At 50.0% G+C, this 16,841-nt stretch overlaps 23 non-coding genes and 7 pseudogenes across 23 annotated transcripts; 6 read left to right on the top strand and 24 right to left on the bottom strand.

The window, feature by feature from the left end:
* Window positions 1-107: 107 nt before the first annotated feature.
* On the bottom strand, window positions 108-260 carry LOC134953634 (U1 spliceosomal RNA; annotated as a pseudogene).
* A 221-nt stretch (window positions 261-481) lies between these two features.
* Window positions 482-645, top strand: LOC134950453 (U1 spliceosomal RNA). The gene has a single exon (XR_010183370.1). It is a non-coding gene; the product is annotated as a U1 spliceosomal RNA (small nuclear RNA).
* Window positions 646-797: 152 nt separating this feature from the next.
* LOC134952256 (U1 spliceosomal RNA) lies at window positions 798-960 on the top strand. Its single transcript, XR_010184820.1, has one exon. It is a non-coding gene; the product is annotated as a U1 spliceosomal RNA (small nuclear RNA).
* A 674-nt stretch (window positions 961-1,634) lies between these two features.
* Window positions 1,635-1,783, top strand: LOC134953632 (U1 spliceosomal RNA; annotated as a pseudogene).
* Window positions 1,784-1,935: 152 nt separating this feature from the next.
* Window positions 1,936-2,098, top strand: LOC134952672 (U1 spliceosomal RNA). The gene has a single exon (XR_010185146.1). It is a non-coding gene; the product is annotated as a U1 spliceosomal RNA (small nuclear RNA).
* Window positions 2,099-2,761: 663 nt separating this feature from the next.
* Window positions 2,762-2,925, top strand: LOC134950949 (U1 spliceosomal RNA). Its single transcript, XR_010183778.1, has one exon. It is a non-coding gene; the product is annotated as a U1 spliceosomal RNA (small nuclear RNA).
* A 152-nt stretch (window positions 2,926-3,077) lies between these two features.
* Window positions 3,078-3,230, top strand: LOC134953652 (U1 spliceosomal RNA; annotated as a pseudogene).
* A 488-nt stretch (window positions 3,231-3,718) lies between these two features.
* On the bottom strand, window positions 3,719-3,882 carry LOC134951327 (U1 spliceosomal RNA). Its single transcript, XR_010184088.1, has one exon. It is a non-coding gene; the product is annotated as a U1 spliceosomal RNA (small nuclear RNA).
* Window positions 3,883-4,546: 664 nt separating this feature from the next.
* Window positions 4,547-4,709, bottom strand: LOC134952332 (U1 spliceosomal RNA). Its single transcript, XR_010184881.1, has one exon. It is a non-coding gene; the product is annotated as a U1 spliceosomal RNA (small nuclear RNA).
* Window positions 4,710-4,861: 152 nt separating this feature from the next.
* On the bottom strand, window positions 4,862-5,010 carry LOC134953662 (U1 spliceosomal RNA; annotated as a pseudogene).
* Window positions 5,011-5,684: 674 nt separating this feature from the next.
* LOC134951979 (U1 spliceosomal RNA) lies at window positions 5,685-5,847 on the bottom strand. The gene has a single exon (XR_010184610.1). It is a non-coding gene; the product is annotated as a U1 spliceosomal RNA (small nuclear RNA).
* A 151-nt stretch (window positions 5,848-5,998) lies between these two features.
* Window positions 5,999-6,162, bottom strand: LOC134950596 (U1 spliceosomal RNA). Its single transcript, XR_010183489.1, has one exon. It is a non-coding gene; the product is annotated as a U1 spliceosomal RNA (small nuclear RNA).
* A 674-nt stretch (window positions 6,163-6,836) lies between these two features.
* On the bottom strand, window positions 6,837-6,999 carry LOC134951978 (U1 spliceosomal RNA). The gene has a single exon (XR_010184609.1). It is a non-coding gene; the product is annotated as a U1 spliceosomal RNA (small nuclear RNA).
* Window positions 7,000-7,150: 151 nt separating this feature from the next.
* Window positions 7,151-7,314, bottom strand: LOC134950714 (U1 spliceosomal RNA). Its single transcript, XR_010183585.1, has one exon. It is a non-coding gene; the product is annotated as a U1 spliceosomal RNA (small nuclear RNA).
* Window positions 7,315-7,988: 674 nt separating this feature from the next.
* Window positions 7,989-8,151, bottom strand: LOC134951976 (U1 spliceosomal RNA). The gene has a single exon (XR_010184608.1). It is a non-coding gene; the product is annotated as a U1 spliceosomal RNA (small nuclear RNA).
* A 151-nt stretch (window positions 8,152-8,302) lies between these two features.
* LOC134950595 (U1 spliceosomal RNA) lies at window positions 8,303-8,466 on the bottom strand. Its single transcript, XR_010183488.1, has one exon. It is a non-coding gene; the product is annotated as a U1 spliceosomal RNA (small nuclear RNA).
* Window positions 8,467-9,140: 674 nt separating this feature from the next.
* Window positions 9,141-9,303, bottom strand: LOC134952849 (U1 spliceosomal RNA). The gene has a single exon (XR_010185236.1). It is a non-coding gene; the product is annotated as a U1 spliceosomal RNA (small nuclear RNA).
* Window positions 9,304-9,454: 151 nt separating this feature from the next.
* Window positions 9,455-9,618, bottom strand: LOC134950859 (U1 spliceosomal RNA). The gene has a single exon (XR_010183703.1). It is a non-coding gene; the product is annotated as a U1 spliceosomal RNA (small nuclear RNA).
* Window positions 9,619-10,316: 698 nt separating this feature from the next.
* LOC134952787 (U1 spliceosomal RNA) lies at window positions 10,317-10,452 on the bottom strand (annotated as a pseudogene).
* Window positions 10,453-10,605: 153 nt separating this feature from the next.
* Window positions 10,606-10,768, bottom strand: LOC134950941 (U1 spliceosomal RNA). The gene has a single exon (XR_010183772.1). It is a non-coding gene; the product is annotated as a U1 spliceosomal RNA (small nuclear RNA).
* Window positions 10,769-11,463: 695 nt separating this feature from the next.
* LOC134953651 (U1 spliceosomal RNA) lies at window positions 11,464-11,597 on the bottom strand (annotated as a pseudogene).
* Window positions 11,598-11,750: 153 nt separating this feature from the next.
* On the bottom strand, window positions 11,751-11,914 carry LOC134951542 (U1 spliceosomal RNA). The gene has a single exon (XR_010184263.1). It is a non-coding gene; the product is annotated as a U1 spliceosomal RNA (small nuclear RNA).
* A 661-nt stretch (window positions 11,915-12,575) lies between these two features.
* LOC134952386 (U1 spliceosomal RNA) lies at window positions 12,576-12,738 on the bottom strand. Its single transcript, XR_010184922.1, has one exon. It is a non-coding gene; the product is annotated as a U1 spliceosomal RNA (small nuclear RNA).
* A 152-nt stretch (window positions 12,739-12,890) lies between these two features.
* Window positions 12,891-13,054, bottom strand: LOC134951551 (U1 spliceosomal RNA). The gene has a single exon (XR_010184271.1). It is a non-coding gene; the product is annotated as a U1 spliceosomal RNA (small nuclear RNA).
* A 673-nt stretch (window positions 13,055-13,727) lies between these two features.
* LOC134951975 (U1 spliceosomal RNA) lies at window positions 13,728-13,890 on the bottom strand. The gene has a single exon (XR_010184607.1). It is a non-coding gene; the product is annotated as a U1 spliceosomal RNA (small nuclear RNA).
* Window positions 13,891-14,041: 151 nt separating this feature from the next.
* LOC134950457 (U1 spliceosomal RNA) lies at window positions 14,042-14,205 on the bottom strand. The gene has a single exon (XR_010183373.1). It is a non-coding gene; the product is annotated as a U1 spliceosomal RNA (small nuclear RNA).
* Window positions 14,206-14,900: 695 nt separating this feature from the next.
* LOC134953649 (U1 spliceosomal RNA) lies at window positions 14,901-15,034 on the bottom strand (annotated as a pseudogene).
* A 153-nt stretch (window positions 15,035-15,187) lies between these two features.
* On the bottom strand, window positions 15,188-15,351 carry LOC134950456 (U1 spliceosomal RNA). The gene has a single exon (XR_010183372.1). It is a non-coding gene; the product is annotated as a U1 spliceosomal RNA (small nuclear RNA).
* A 674-nt stretch (window positions 15,352-16,025) lies between these two features.
* On the bottom strand, window positions 16,026-16,188 carry LOC134951974 (U1 spliceosomal RNA). The gene has a single exon (XR_010184606.1). It is a non-coding gene; the product is annotated as a U1 spliceosomal RNA (small nuclear RNA).
* A 152-nt stretch (window positions 16,189-16,340) lies between these two features.
* On the bottom strand, window positions 16,341-16,504 carry LOC134950454 (U1 spliceosomal RNA). The gene has a single exon (XR_010183371.1). It is a non-coding gene; the product is annotated as a U1 spliceosomal RNA (small nuclear RNA).
* Between the last annotated feature and the right edge of the window lie 337 nt (window positions 16,505-16,841).

Raw genomic sequence — 16,841 nt, 5'->3', positions numbered from 1 at the left:
GTCAAGTGAAGGAGATCTAACTGAGGCAGCACAAGGGAACTCTCGAAAGAAGAACAAGGCTAGAGGAAGATCTGAGACAAAGAAATCTGTCTTTTACCAGAGCTGACCAGAAGAAAGCACAAACACAGTTCCCCACTACCACAAACAATGCAGTCGAGTTTCCCACATTTGGGGAAATCACAGGGGTCAGCATACACAGAATGCAATGAATGAACCTCACCCTGGGCCGCTGCTCAGGCACATCTCTGTCAAGTAAAGGAGATTCAACTGAGGCAGCACAAGGGAACTCTCATCTGGTTTGTTGTTTGGGGGTGCTTCAGTATTAGGCAGCCTTCTGCCCTCCCATGTTCATCTGAAAATATGTGTTCTCCCTGCAGTTGTTGTCCCGAGGTGAGAGTTCCCTTGTGCTGCCTCAGTTGAATCTCCTTTACTTGACAGAGATGTGCCTGAGCAGCGGCCCTCCCCAGCCCTATCCCAAATCATACTTATTTTGCATAGGAGATACCATGGTCATGAAGATTGTTCTCCCAGGGTGAGGTTCATTCATTGCATTCTGGGTATGCTGACCCCTGTGATTTCCCCAAATGTGGGAAACTCGACTGCATTATTTGTGGTAGTGGGGGACTGTGTTTGTGCTTTCTTCTGGTCAGCTCTGGTAAAAGTCAGATTTCTTTGTCTCAGATCTTCCTCTAGCCTTGTTCTTCTTTCGAGAGTTCCCTTGTGCTGCCTCAGTCAGATCTCCTTCACTTGACAGGGGGGTGCCCGAGCAGCGACCCTCCCCAGCTCTAGCCCAACTCCTACTTACCTGCCAGGTGAGATACTATGATCATGAAGGTGCTTCTCCCAGGGCAAGGCTCACCCATTGCACACTGGGTGTGCTGCCCCTGCGATTTCCCCAAATGTGGGAAACTTGACTGCATAATTTGTGTTTCCCCTGGTCGGCTCTTGTATAATTCAGATCTCTTTGTCTCAGGTCTCTCTCCAGCCTAGTTTGCTATCTGTTTCCACTTCTTTTTTCTTGAGGCCCTCCCTTCTATACCCTTGTGCACTATCCTGACTTCTCCTCCCGTCTGCTTACTTTGTGCCTTCCAACGCACAATGCAAACTACAGGTAGTGCTGCAGGGCCCACACCCTTTTACCTGCCTTACAGAGCAGCTCTGGAGCTGTTACAGTGCCCAGCTGCTGCAAGAAATCAGCTTGAATGCTTCAGGGGCTGGGGCATGGCCAACATGAGCTCCACACCGAATGAGGGTGGGGGTGTTTAATGTGAACTAGGGGTCATCAATGCGCCGCAAAAGGCCGCCATGCCCTGCATACCCCTTTTCTCTTTTCATATGCAGATGAGGGTTGAAGCCAACTTTGGCCCACTGCTTGGATGACATCACCATATGCAAATCCGTCTTCTGCAGACCTTCCCCCAGGAATGCTTGTACTAGTTGTTGCATTTGGTTTGTTGTTTGGGGGTGCTTTAGTATTAGGCAGCCTTCTGCCCTCCCATGTTCATCTGAAAATATGTGTTCTCCCTGCAGTTGTTGTCCCCAGATGAGAGTTCCCTTGTGCTGCCTCAGTTGAATCTCCTTTACTTGACAGAGATGTGCCTGAGCAGCGGCCCTCCCCAGCCCTATCCCAAATCATACTTATTTTGCATAGGAGATACCATGGTCATGAAGATTGTTCTATTCACTGCATTCTGGGTATGCTGATCCTTGTGATTTCCCCAAATGTGGGAAACTCGACTGCATTATTTGTGGTAGTGGGGGACTGTGTTTGTGCTTTCCTCTGGTCAGCTCTGGTAAAAGTCAGATTTCTTTGTCTCAGATCTTCCTCTAGCCTTGTTCCTCTTACGAGAGTTCCCTTGTGCTGCCTCAGTTGGATCTCCTTCACTTGACATGGGGGTGCCCGAGCAGCGACCCTCCCCAACTCTAGCCCAACTCCTACTTACCTGCCAGGTGAGATACTATAATCGTGAAGGTGCTTCTCCCAGGGCAAGGCTCACCCATTGCACTCTGGGTGTGCTGCTCCTGCGATTTCCCCAAATGTGGGAAACTTGACTGCATAATTTGTGTTTCCCCTGGTCGGCTCTCGTATAATTCAGATCTCTTTGTCTCAGGTCTCTCTCCAGCCTAGTTTGCTGTCTGTTTCCACTTCTCTTTTCTTGAGCCGCTCCCTTCTATGCCCTTGCGCACTATCCTGACTTCTTCCGTCTGCTTTCTTTGTGCAGTGGAAGGTGAACTACAGGTAGTGCTGCAGGGCCCACACCCTTTTACTTGCCTTACAGAGCAGCTCTGGTGCTGTTACAGTGCCCAGCTGCTGCAAGAAATCAGCTTGAATGCTTCAGGGGCTGGGGCATAGCCAACATGAGCCCCACACCGAAGGAGGGTGGAGGTGTTTAATGCGAACTAGGGGTCATCCAAGCGCCGTAAAAGGCCGCCATGCCCTGCACGCCCCTTTTCTCTTTTCATATGCAGACGAGGAATGAAGCCAACTTTGACCCACTGCTTGGATGACATCACCATATGCAAATCCATCTGCTGCAGCCTTTACCCAGGAATGCTTGCACTAGTTGTTGCATTTGGTTTGTTGTTTGGGGGTGCTTCAGTATTAGGCAGCCTTCTGCCCTCCAATGTTCATCTGAAAATATGTGTTCTCCCTGCAGTTGTTGTCCCCAGATGAGAGTTCCTTTGTGCTGCCTCAGTTGAATCTCCTTTACTTGACAGAGATGTGCCTGAGCAGCGGCCCTCCCCAGCCCTATCCCAAATCATACTTATTTTGCATAGGAGATACCATGGTCATGAAGATTGTTCTCCCAGGGTGACGTTCATTCATTGCATTCTGGGTATGCTGACCTCTGTGATTTCCCCAAATGTGGGAAACTCGACTGCATTATTTGTGGTAGTGGGGGACTGTGTTTGTGCTTTCCTCTGGTCAGCTCTGGTAAAAGTCAGATTTCTTTGTCTCAGATCTTCCTCTAGCCTTGTTCTTCTTTGGAGAGTTCCCTTGTGCTGCCTCAGTTGGATCTCCTTCACTTGACAGGGGGGTGCCCGAGCAGAGACCCTACTCAGCTCTAGCCCAACTCCTACTTACCTGCCAGGTGAGATAAAAGGTGCTTCTCCCAGGGCAAGGCTCACCCATTGCACTCTGGGTGTGCTGCCCCTGTGATTTCCCCAAATGTGGGAAACTTGACTGCATAATTTGTGTTTCCCCTGGTCGGCTCTCGTATAATTCAGATCTCTTTGTCTCAGGTCTCTCTCCAGCCTAGTTTGCTGTCTGTTTCCACTTCTCTTTTCTTGAGCCCCTCCCTTCTATGCCCTTGCACACTATCCTGACTTCTCCAGTCTGCTTACTTTGTGCCTTCCAACGCACAATGCGAACTACAGGTAGTGCTGCAGGGCCCACACCCTTTTACTTGCCTTACAGAGCAGCTCTGGAGCTGTTACAGTGCTCAGCTGCTGCAAGAAATCAGCTTGAATGCTTCAGGCGCTGGGGCATAGCCAACATGAGCCCCACACCGAAGGAGGGTGGAGGTGTTTAATGCAAACTAGTGGTCATCCTAGCACCGCAATAGCCCGCCATGCCCTGCACGCCCCTTTTCTATTTTCATATGCAGACGAGGGTTGAAGCCAACTTTGACCCACTGCTTGGATGACAATAAGTATGATTTGGGATAGGCTAGAGGAAGATCTGAGACAAAGAAATTTGACTTTTACCAGAGCTGACCAGAAGAAAGCACAAACACAGTCCCCCACTACCACAAATAATGCAGTCGAGTTTCCCATATTTGGGGAAATCACAGGGGTCAGCATACCCAGAATGCAATGAATGAACCGCACCCTGGGAAAACAATATTCATGACCATGGTATCTCCTATGCAAAATAAGTATGATTTGGGATAGGGCTGGGGAGGGCCGCTGCTCAGGCACATCTCTGTCAAGTAAAGGAGATTCAACTGAGGCAGCATAAGGGAACTCTCATCTGGGGACAACAACTGCAGGGAGAACACATATTTTCAGATGAACATGGGAGGGCAGAAGGCTGCCTAATACTGAAGCACCCCCAAACAACAAACCAAATGCAACAACTAGTGCAAGCATTCCTGGGGGAAGGCCTGCAGCAGATGTATTTGCATATGGTGATGTCATCCAAGCAGTGGGTCAAAGTTGGCTTCAACCCTCATCTGCATATGAAAAGAGAAAAGGGGCGTGCAGGGCATGGCGGGCTTTTGCGGCGCTTGGATGACCCCTAGTTCGCATTAAACACCTCCACCCTCCTTCGGTGTGGGGCTCATGTTGGCTATGCCCCAGCCCCTGAAGTATTCAAGCTGATTTCTTGCAGCAGCTGGGCACTGTAACAGCTCCAGAGCTGCTCTGTAAGGCAAGTAAAACGGTGTGGGCCCTGCAGCACTACCTGTAGTTCGCCTTCCACTGCACAAAGTAAGCAGACGGAAGAAGTCAGGATAGTGCGCAAGGGCATAGAAGGGAGCGGCTCAAGAAAAAAGAAGTGGAAACAGACAGCAAACTAGGCTGGAGAGAGACCTGAGACAAAGAGATCTGAATTATACGAGAGCCGACCAGGGGAAACACAAATTATGCAGTCAAGTTTCCCACATTTGGGGAAATCGCAGGAGCAGCACACCCAGAGTGCAATGGGTGAGCCTTGCCCTGGGAGAAGCACCTTCATGATTATAGTATCTCACCTGGCAGGTAAGTAGGAGTTGGGCTAGAGTTGGGGAGGGTCGCTGCTCGGGCACCCCCCTGTCAAGTGAAGGAGATCCAACTGAGGCAGCACAAGGGAACTCTCGAAAGAGGAACAAGGCTAGAGGAAGATCTGAGACAAAGAAATCTGACTTTTACCAGAGCTGACCAGAGGAAAGCACAAACACATTCCCCCACTACCACAAATAATGCAGTCGAGTTTCCCACATTTGGGGAAATCACAAGGGTTAGCATACCCAGAATGCAGTGAATAGAACAATCTTCATGACCATGGTACCTCCTATGCAAATTAAGTATGATTTGGGATAGGGCTGGGGAGGGCCGCTGCTCAGGCACATCTCTGTCAAGTAAAGGAGATTCAACTGAGGCAGCACAAGGGAACTCTCATCTGGGGACAACACCTGCAGGGAGAACACATATTTTCAGATGAACATGGGAGGGCAGAAGGCTGCCTAATACTGAAGCACCCCCAAACAACAAACCAAATGCAACAACTAGTGCAAGCATTCCTGGGGGAAGGCCTGCAGCAGATGGATTTGCATATGGTCATGTCATCCAAGCAGTGGGTCAAAGTTGGCTGGAACCCTCATCTGCATATAAAAAGAGAAAAGGGTTATGCAGGGCATGGCGGCTTTTTGCGGCGCTTGGATGACCCTTAGTTCGCATTAAACACCCCCACCCTCCTTCGGTGTGGGGCTCATGTTGGCCATGCCCCAGCCCCTGAAGCATTCAGGCTGATTTCTTGCAGCAGCTTGGCACTGTAACAGCTCCAGAGCTGCTCTGTAAGGCAAGTAAAAGGGTGTGGGCCCTGCAGCACTACCTGTAGTTTGCATTGTGCATTGGAAGGCACAAAGTAAGCAGACAGGAGGAGAAGTCAGGATAGTGCACAAGGGTATAAAAGGGAGGGGCTCAAGAAAAAAGAAGTGGAAACACACAGCAAACTAGGCTGGAGAGAGACCTGAGACAAAGAGATCTGAATTATACGAGAGCCGACCAGGGGAAACACAAATTATGCAGTCAAGTTTCCCACATTTGGGGAAATCGCAGGGGCAGCACACCCAGAGTGCAATGGGTGAGCCTTGCCCTGGGAGAAGCACCTTCATGATCATAGTATCTCACCTGGCAGGTAAGTAGGAGTTGGGCTAGAGCTGTGGAGGGTTGCTGCTCGGGCACCCCCTGTCAAGTAAAGGAGATCCAACTGAGGCAGCACAAGGGAACTCTCGAAAGAAGAACAAGGCTAGAGGAAGATCTGAGACAAAGAAATCTGACTTTTACCAGAGCTGACCAGAGGAAAGCACAAACACAGTCCCCCACTACCACAAATAATGCAGTCGAGTTTCCCACATTTGGGGAAATCATAGGGGTCAGCATACCCAGAATGCAATGAATGAACCGCACCCTGGGAGAACAATCTTCATGACCATGGTATCTCCTATGCAAAATAAGTATGATTTGGGATAGGGCTGGGGAGGGCCGCAGCTCAGGCACATCTCTGTCAAGTAAAGGAGATTCAACTGAGGCAGCACAAGTGAACTCTCATCTGGGGACAACAACTGCAGGGAGAACACATATTTTCAGATGAACATGGGAGGGCAGAAGGCTGCCTAATACTGAAGCACCCCCAAACAACAAACCAAATGCAACAACTAGTGCAAGCATTCCTGGGGGTAGGCCTGCAGCAGATGGATTTGCAAATGGTGATGTCATCCAAGCAGTGGGTCAAAGTTGGCTTCAACCCTCATCTGCATATGAAAAGAGAAAAGGGTCGTGCAGGGCATGGCGGCCTTTTGCGGCGCTTGGATGACCCCTAGTTCGCATTAAACACCCCCACCCTCCTTCGGTGTGGGGCTCATGTTGGCCATGCCCCAGCCCCTGAAGCATTCAAGCTGATTTCTTGCAGCAGCTGGGCACTGTAACAGCTCCAGAGCTGCTCTGTAAGGCAAGTAAAACGGTGTGGGCCCTGCAGCACTACCTGTAGTTTGCATTGTGCATTGGAAGGCACAAAGTAAGCACACGGGTTGAGAAGTCAGGATAGTGCACAAGGGTATAGAAGGGAGGGGTTCAAGAAAAAAGAAGTGGAAACAGACAGCAAACTAGGCTGGAGAGAGACATGAGACAAAGAGATCTGAATTATACGAGAGCCGACCAGGGGAAACACAAATTATGCAGTCAAGTTTCCCACATTTGGGGAAATCGCAGGGGCAGCACACCCAGAGTGCAATGGGTGAGCCTTGCCCTGGGAGAAGCACCTTCATGATCATAGTATCTCACCTGGCAGGTAAGTAGGAGTTGGGCTAGAGCTGTGGAGGGTTGCTGCTCGGGCACCCCCTGTCAAGTGAAGGAGATCCAACTGAGGCAGCACAAGGGAACTCTCGAAAGAAGAACAAGGCTAGAGGAAGATCTGAGACAAAGAAATCTGACTTTTACCAGAGCTGACCAGAGGAAAGCACAAACACAGTCCCCCACTACCACAAATAATACAGTCGAGTTTCCCACATTTGGGGAAATCACAGAGGTCAGCATACCCAGAATGCAATGAATGAACCTCACCCTGGGAGAACAATCTTCATGACCATGGTATCTCCTATGCAAAATAAGTATGATTTGGGATAGGGCTGGGGAGGGCCGCTGCTCAGGCACATCTCTGTCAAGTAAAGGAGATTCAACTGAGGCAGCACAAGGGAACTCTCATCTGGGGACAACAACTGCAGGGAGAACACATATTTTCAGATGAACATGGGAGGGCAGAAGGCTGCCTAATACTGAAGCACCCCCAAACAACAAACCAAATGCAACAACTAGTGCAAGCATTCCTGGGGGAAGGCCTGCAGCAGATGGATTTGCATATGGTCATGTCATCCAAGCAGTGGGTCAAAGTTGGCTGGAACCCTCATCTGCATATGAAAAGAGAAAAGGGTTATGCAGGGCATGGCGGCCTTTTGCGGCGCTTGGATGACCCTTAGTTCGCATTAAACACCCCCACCCTCCTTCGGTGTGGGGCTCATGTTGGCCATGCCCCAGCCCCTGAAGCATTCAGGCTGATTTCTTGCAGCAGCTTGGCACTGTAACAGCTCCAGAGCTGCTCTGTAAGGCAAGTAAAAGGGTGTGGGCCCTGCAGCACTACCTGTAGTTTGCATTGTGCATTGGAAGGCACAAAGTAAGCAGACAGGAGGAGAAGTCAGGATAGTGCACAAGGGTATAAAAGGGAGGGGCTCAAGAAAAAAGAAGTGGAAACAGACAGCAAACTAGGCTGGAGAGAGACCTGAGACAAAGAGATCTGAATTATACGAGAGCCGACCAGGGGAAACACAAATTATGCAGTCAAGTTTCCCACATTTGGGGAAATCGCAGGGGCAGCACACCCAGAGTGCAATGGGTGAGCCTTGCCCTGGGAGAAGCACCTTCATGATCATAGTATCTCACCTGGCAGGTAAGTAGGAGTTGGGCTAGAGCTGTGGAGGGTTGCTGCTCGGGCACCCCCTGTCAAGTGAAGGAGATCCAACTGAGGCAGCACAAGGGAACTCTCGAAAGAAGAACAAGGCTAGAGGAAGATCTGAGACAAAGAAATCTGACTTTTACCAGAGCTGACCAGAGGAAAGCACAAACACAGTCCCCCACTACCACAAATAATGCAGTCGAGTTTCCCACATTTGGGGAAATCATAGGGGTCAGCATACCCAGAATGCAATGAATGAACCGCACCCTGGGAGAACAATCTTCATGACCATGGTATCTCCTATGCAAAATAAGTATGATTTGGGATAGGGCTGGGGAGGGCCGCTGCTCAGGCACATCTCTGTCAAGTAAAGGAGATTCAACTGAGGCAGCACAAGTGAACTCTCATCTGGGGACAACAACTGCAGGGAGAACACATATTTTCAGATGAACATGGGAGGGCAGAAGGCTGCCTAATACTGAAGCACCCCCAAACAACAAACCAAATGCAACAACTAGTGCAAGCATTCCTGGGGGTAGGCCTGCAGCAGATGGATTTGCAAATGGTGATGTCATCCAAGCAGTGGGTCAAAGTTGGCTTCAACCCTCATCTGCATATGAAAAGAGAAAAGGGTCGTGCAGGGCATGGCGGCCTTTTGCGGCGCTTGGATGACCCCTAGTTCGCATTAAACACCCCCACCCTCCTTCGGTGTGGGGCTCATGTTGGCCATGCCCCAGCCCCTGAAGCATTCAAGCTGATTTCTTGCAGCAGCTGGGCACTGTAACAGCTCCAGAGCTGCTCTGTAAGGCAAGTAAAACGGTGTGGGCCCTGCAGCACTACCTGTAGTTTGCATTGTGCATTGGAAGGCACAAAGTAAGCACACGGGAGGAGAAGTCAGGATAGTGCACAAGGGTATAGAAGGGAGGGGTTCAAGAAAAAAGAAGTGGAAACAGACAGCAAACTAGGCTGGAGAGAGACATGAGACAAAGAGATCTGAATTATACGAGAGCCGACCAGGGGAAACACAAATTATGCAGTAAAGTTTCCCACATTTGGGGAAATCGCAGGGGCAGCACACCCAGACTGCAATGGGTGAGCCTTGCCCTGGGAGAAGCACCTTCATGATCATAGTATCTCACCTGGCAGGTAAGTAGAAGTTGGGCTAGAGCTGTGGAGGGTTGCTGCTCGGGCACCCCCTGTCAAGTGAAGGAGATCCAACTGAGGCAGCACAAGGGAACTCTCGAAAGAAGAACAAGGCTAGAGGAAGATCTGAGACAAAGAAATCTGACTTTTACCAGAGCTGACCAGAGGAAAGCACAAACACAGTCCCCCACTACCACAAATAATACAGTCGAGTTTCCCACATTTGGGGAAATCACAGAGGTCAGCATACCCAGAATGCAATGAATGACCCTCACCCTGGGAGAACAATCTTCATGACCATGGTATCTCCTATGCAAAATAAGTATGATTTGGGATAGGGCTGGGGAGGGCCGCTGCTCAGGCACATCTCTGTCAAGTAAAGGAGATTCAACTGAGGCAGCACAAGGGAACTCTCATCTGGGGACAACAACTGCAGGGAGAACACATATTTTCAGATGAACATGGGAGGGCAGAAGGCTGCCTAATACTGAAGCACCCCCAAACAACAAACCAAATGCAACAACTAGTGCAAGCATTCCTGGGGGAAGGCCTGCAGCAGATGGATTTGCATATGGTCATGTCATCCAAGCAGTGGGTCAAAGTTGGCATCAACCCTCGTCTGCATATGAAAAGAAAAAAGGGGTGTGCAGGGCATGGCGGCCTTTTGCGGCGCTTGGATGACCCCTAGTTCGCATTAAACACATCCACCCTCCTTCGGTGTGGGGCTCATGTTGGCTATGCCCCAGCCCCTGAAGCATTCAAGCTGATTTCTTGCAGCAGCTGGGCACTGTAACAGCTCCAGAGCTGCTCTGTAAGGCAAGTAAAAGGGTGTGGGCCCTGCAGCACTACCTGTAGTTTGCATTGTGCATTGGAAGGCACAAAGTAAGCAGACAGGAGAAGTCAGGATAGTGCGCAAGGGCATAGAAGGGAGCGGCTCAAGAAAAGAGAAGTGGAAACAGACAGCAAACTAGGCTGTAAAGAGACCTGAGACAAAGAGATCTAAATTATACGAGAGCCGACAAGGGGAAACACAAATTATGCAGTCAAGTGTCCCACATTTGGGGAAATCGCAGGAGCAGCACACCCAGAGTGCAATGGGTGAGTCTTGCCCTGGGAGAAGCACCTTCATGATCATAGTATCTCACCTGGCAGGTAAGTAGGAGTTGGGTTAGAGCTGGGGAGGGTCGCTGTTTGGGTACCCCCCTGTCAAGTGAAGGAGATCCAACTGAGGCAGCACAAGGGAACTCTCGAAAGAAGAACAAGGCTAGAGGAAGATCTGAGACAAAGAAATCTGACTTTTACCAGAGCTGACCAGAGGAAAGCACAAACACAGATCCCCACTACCACAAATAATGCAGTCGAGTTTCCCACATTTGGGGAAATCACAGGGGTCAGCATACCCAGAATGCAATGAATGAACCTCACCCTGGGAGAACAATCTTCATGACCATGGAATCTCCTATGCAAAATAAGTATGATTTGGGATAGGGCTGGGGAGGGCCGCTGCTCAGGCACATCTCTGTCTAGTAAAGGAGATTCAACTGAGGCAGCACAAGGGAACTCTCATCTGGGGACAACAACTGCAGGGAGAACACATATTTTCAGATGAACATGGGAGGGCAGAAGGCTGCCTAATACTGAAGCACCCCCAAACAACAAACCAAATGCAACAACTAGTACAAGCATTCCTGGGGGAAGGTCTGCTGAAGACGGATTTGCATACGGTGATGTCATCCAAGCAGTGGGTCAAAGTTGGCTTCAACCCTCGTCTGCATATGAAAAGAGAAAAGGGGCGTGCAGGGCATGGCGGCCTTTTGCGGCGCTTGGATGACCCCTAGTTCGCATTAAACACCTCCACCCTCCTTCGGTGTGGGGCTCATGTTGGCTATGCCCCAGCCCCTGAAGCATTCAAGCTGATTTCTTGCAGCAGCTGGGCACTGTAACAGCTCCAGAGCTGCTCTGTAAGGCAAGTAAAAGGGTGTGGGCCCTGCAGCACTACCTGTAGTTTGCATTGTGCATTGTAAGGCACAAAGTAAGCGGATGGGAGGAGAAGTCAGGATAGTGCACAAGGGTATAGAAGGGAGGGGCTCAAGAAAAAAGAAGTGGAAACAGACAGCAAACTAGGCTGGAGAGAGACCTGAGACAAAGAGATCTGAATTATATGAGAGCCAACCAGGGGAAACACAAATTATGCAGTCAAGTTTCCCACATTTGGGGAAATCGCAGGGGCAGCACACCCAGAGTGCAATGGGTGAGCCTGAGAATCAACTTTATGATCATAGTATCTCACCTGGCAGGTAAGTAGGAGTTGGGCTAGAGCTGGGGAGGGTCGCTGCTCGGGCACCCCCCTGTCAAGTGAAGGAGATCCAACTGAGGCAGCACAAGGGAACTCTCGAAAGAAGAACAAGGCTAGAGGAAAATCTGAGACAAATAAATCTGACTTTTTACCAGAGCTGACCAGAGGAAAGCACAAACACAGTCCCCCACTACCAGAAATAATGCAGTCGAGTTTCCCACATTTAGGGAAATCACAAAGGTCAGCATTCCCAGAATGCAATGAATGAACCTCACCCTGGGAGAACAATCTTCATGACCATGGTATCTCCTATGCAAAATAAGTATGATTTGGGATAGGGCTGGGGAGGGCCGCTGCTCAGGCACATCTCTGTCAAGTAATGGAGATTCAACTGAGGCAGCACAAGGGAACTCTCATCTGGGGACAACAACTGCAGGGAGAACACATATTTTCAGATGAACATGGGAGGGCAGAAGGCTGCCTAATACTGAAGCACCCCCAAACAACAAACCAAATGCAACAACTAGTGCAAGCATTCCTGGGGGAAGGCCTGCAGCAGATGGATTTGCATATGGTGATGTCATCCAAGCAGTGGGTCAAAGTTGGCTTCAACCCTCGTCTGCATATGAAAAGAGAAAAGGGGCGTGCAGGGCATGACGGCCTTTTGCGGCACTTGGATGACCCCTAGTTCGCATTAAACACCTCCACCCTCCTTCGGTGTGGGGCTAGGCCCCGGCCCCTGAAGCATTCAAGCTGATTTCTTGCAGCAGCTGGGCACTGTAACAGCTCCAGAGCTGCTCTGTAAGGCAAGTAAAAGGGTGTGGGCCCTGCAGCACTACCTGTAGTTCGCATTGTGCGTTGGAAGGCACAAAGTAAGCAGACGGGTGAAGTCAGGATAGTGCGCAAGGGCATAGAAGGGAGCGGCTCAAGAAAAGAGAAGTGGAAACAGACAGCAAACTAGGCTGGAGAGAGACCTGAGACAAAGAGATCTGAATTATACGAGAGCCGACCAGGTGAAACACAAATTATGCAGTCAAGTATCCCACATTTGGGGAAATCGCAGGAGCAGCACACCCAGAGTGCAATGGGTGAGCCTTGCCCTGCGAGAAGCACCTTCATGATCAAAGTATCTCACCTGGCAGGTAAGTAGGAGATGAGCTAGAGCTGGGGAGGTTCGCTGCTCGGGCACCCCCCTGTCAAGTGAAGGAGATCCAACTGAGGCAGCACAAGGGAACTCTCGAAAGAAGAACAAGGCTAGAGGAAGATCTGAGACAAAGAAATCTGACTTTTACCAGAGCTGACCAGAGGAAAACACAAACACAGTCCCCCACTACCACAAATAATGCAGTCGAGTTTCCCACATTTGGGGAAATCACAAGGGTCAGCATACCCAGAATGCAATGAATGAACCTCACTCTGGGAGAACAATCTTCATGACCATGGTATCTCCTATGCAAAATAAGTATGATTTGGGATAGGGCTGGGGAGGGCCGCTGCTCAGGCACATCTCTGTCAAGTAAAGGAGATTCAACTGAGGCAGCACAAGGGAACTCTCATCTGGGGACAACAACTGCAGGGAGAACACATATTTTCAGATGAACATGGGAGGGCAGAAGGCTGCCTAATACTGAAGCACCCCCAAACAACAAACCAAATGCAACAACTAGTACAAGCATTCCTGGGGGAAGTTCTGCAGAAGACGGATTTGCATACGGTGATGTCATCCAAGCAGTGGGCCAAAGTTGGCTGGAACCCTCATCTGCATATGAAAAGAGAAAAGGGTTATGCAGGGCATGGCGGCCTTTTGCGGCGCTTGGATGACCCTTAGTTCGCATTAAACACCCCCACCCTCCTTCGGTGTGGGGCTCATGTTGGCCATGCCCCAGCCCCTGAAGCATTCAGGCTGATTTCTTGCAGCAGCTTGGCACTGTAACAGCTCCAGAGCTGCTCTGTAAGGCAAGTAAAAGGGTGTGGGCCCTGCAGCACTACCTGTAGTTTGCATTGTGCATTGGAAGGCACAAAGTAAGCAGACAGGAGGAGAAGTCAGGATAGTGCACAAGGGTATAAAAGGGAGGGGCTCAAGAAAAAGAAGTGGAAACAGACAGCAAACTAGGCTGGAGAGAGACCTGAGACAAAGAGATCTGAATTATACGAGAGCCGACCAGGGGAAACACAAATTATGCAGTCAAGTTTCCCACATTTGGGGAAATCGCAGGGGCAGCACACCCAGAGTGCAATGGGTGAGCCTTGCCCTGGGAGAAGCACCTTCATGATCATAGTATCTCACCTGGCAGGTAAGTAGGAGTTGGGCTAGAGCTGTGGAGGGTTGCTGCTCGGGCACCCCCTGTCAAGTGAAGGAGATCCAACTGAGGCAGCACAAGGGAACTCTCGAAAGAAGAACAAGGCTAGAGGAAGATCTGAGACAAAGAAATCTGACTTTTACCAGAGCTGACCAGAGGAAAGCACAAACACAGTCCCCCACTACCACAAATAATGCAGTCGAGTTTCCCACATTTGGGGAAATCACAGAGGTCAGCATACCCAGAATGCAATGAATGAACCTCACCCTGGGAGAACAATCTTCATGACCATGGTATCTCCTATGCAAAATAAGTATGATTTGGGATAGGGCTGGGGAGGGCCGCTGCTCAGGCACATCTCTGTCAAGTAAAGGAGATTCAACTGAGGCAGCACAAGGGAACTCTCATCTGGGGACAACAACTGCAGGGAGAACACATATTTTCAGATGAACATGGGAGGGCAGAAGGCTGCCTAATACTGAAGCACCCCCAAACAACAAACCAAATGCAACAACTAGTGCAAGCATTCCTGGGGGAAGGCCTGCAGCAGATGGATTTGCATATGGTGATGTCATCCAAGCAGTGGGTCAAAGTTGGCTTCAACCCTCGTCTGCATATGAAAAGAAAAAAGGGGTGTGCAGGGCATGGCGGCCTTTTGCGGCGCTTGGATGACCCCTAGTTCGCATTAAACACCTCCACCCTCCTTCGGTGTGGGGCTCATGTTGGCTATGCCCCAGCCCCTGAAGCATTCAAGCTGATTTCTTGCAGCAGCGGGGCACTGTAACAGCTCCAGAGCTGCTCTGTAAGGCAAGTAAAAGGGTGTGGGCCCTGCAGCACTACCTGTAGTTTGCATTGTGCATTGTAAGGCACAAAGTAAGCGGATGGGAGGAGAAGTCAGGATAGTGCACAAGGGTATAGTAGGGAGGGGCTCAAGAAAAAAGAAGTGGAAACAGACAGCAAACTAGGCTGGAGAGAGACCTGAGACAAAGAGATCTGAATTATATGAGAGCCGACCAGGGGAAACACAAATTATGCAGTCAAGTTTCCCACATTTGGGGAAATCGCAGGGGCAGCACACCCAGAGTGCAATGGGTGAGCCTGAGAATCAACTTTATGATCATAGTATCTCACCTGGCAGGTAAGTAGGAGTTGGGCTAGAGCTGGGGAGGGTCGCTGCTCGGGCACCCCCCTGTCAAGTGAAGGAGATCCAACTGAGGCAGCACAAGGGAACTCTCGAAAGAAGAACAAGGCTAGAGGAAAATCTGAGACAAATAAATCTGACTTTTTACCAGAGCTGACCAGAGGAAAGCACAAACACAGTCCCCCACTACCACAAATAATGCAGTCGAGTTTCCCACATTTGGGGAAATCACAGAGGTCAGCATACCCAGAATGCAATGAATGAACCTCACCCTGGGAGAACAATCTTCATGACCATGGTATCTCCTATGCAAAATAAGTATGATTTGGGATAGGGCTGGGGAGGGCCGCTGCTCAGGCACATCTCTGTCAAGTAAAGGAGATTCAACTGAGGCAGCACAAGGGAACTCTCATCTGGGGACAACAACTGCAGGGAGAACACATATTTTCAGATGAACATGGGAGGGCAGAAGGCTGCCTAATACTGAAGCACCCCCAAACAACAAACCAAATGCAACAACTAGTACAAGCATTCCTGGGGGAAGTTCTGCAGAAGACGGATTTGCATACGGTGATGTCATCCAAGCAGTGGGCCAAAGTTGGCTGGAACCCTCATCTGCATATGAAAAGAGAAAAGGGTTATGCAGGGCATGGCGGCCTTTTGCGGCGCTTGGATGACCCTTAGTTCGCATTAAACACCCCCAGCCTCCTTCGGTGTGGGGCTCATGTTGGCCATGCCCCAGCCCCTGAAGCATTCAGGCTGATTTCTTGCAGCAGCTTGGCACTGTTACAGCTCCAGAGCTGCTCTGTAAGGCAAGTAAAAGGGTGTGGGCCCTGCAGCACTACCTGTAGTTTGCATTGTGCATTGGAAGGCACAAAGTAAGCAGACAGGAGGAGAAATCAGGATAGTGCACAAGGGTATAAAAGGGAGGGGCTCAAGAAAAAAGAAGTGGAAACAGACAGCAAACTAGGCTGGAGAGAGACCTGAGACAAAGAGATCTGAATTATACGAGAGCCGACCAGGGGAAACACAAATTATGCAGTCAAGTTTCCCACATTTGGGGAAATCGCAGGGGCAGCACACCCAGAGTGCAATGGGTGAGCCTTGCCCTGGGAGAAGCACCTTCATGATCATAGTATCTCACCTGGCAGGTAAGTAGGAGTTGGGCTAGAGCTGTGGAGGGTTGCTGCTCGGGCACCCCCTGTCAAGTGAAGGAGATCCAACTGAGGCAGCACAAGGGAACTCTCGAAAGAAGAACAAGGCTAGAGGAAAATCTGAGACAAAAAAATCTGACTTTTTACCAGAGCTGACCAGAGGAAAGCACAAACACAGTCCCCCACTACCACAAATAATGCAGTCGAGTTTCCCACATTTGGGGAAATCACAGAGGTCAGCATACCCAGAATGCAATGAATGAACCTCACCCTGGGAGAACAATCTTCATGACCATGGTATCTCCTATGCAAAATAAGTATGATTTGGGATAGGGCAGGGGAGGGCCGCTGCTCAGGCACATCTCTGTCAAGTAAAGGAGATTCAACTGAGGCAGCACAAGGGAACTCTCATCTGGGGACAACAACTGCAGGGAGAACACATATTTTCAGATGAACATGGGAGGGCAGAAGGCTGCCTAATACTGAAGCACCCCCAAACAACAAACCAAATGCAACAACTAGTGCAAGCATTCCAGGGGGAAGGCCTGCAGCAGATGGATTTGCATATGGTGATGTCATCCAAGCAGTGGGTCAAAGTTGGCTTCAACCCTCGTCTGCATATGAAAAGAGAAAAGGGGCGTGCAGGGCATGGCGGCCT

The sequence above is a fragment of the Pseudophryne corroboree genome, chromosome 8, assembly GCF_028390025.1.
Source record: "Pseudophryne corroboree isolate aPseCor3 chromosome 8, aPseCor3.hap2, whole genome shotgun sequence".
Classification (NCBI taxonomy): domain Eukaryota; kingdom Metazoa; phylum Chordata; class Amphibia; order Anura; family Myobatrachidae; genus Pseudophryne; species Pseudophryne corroboree.
The sequence above is the reverse complement of the archived record's forward strand: the minus strand, read 5'-3'. Positions and strand labels throughout refer to the sequence as shown.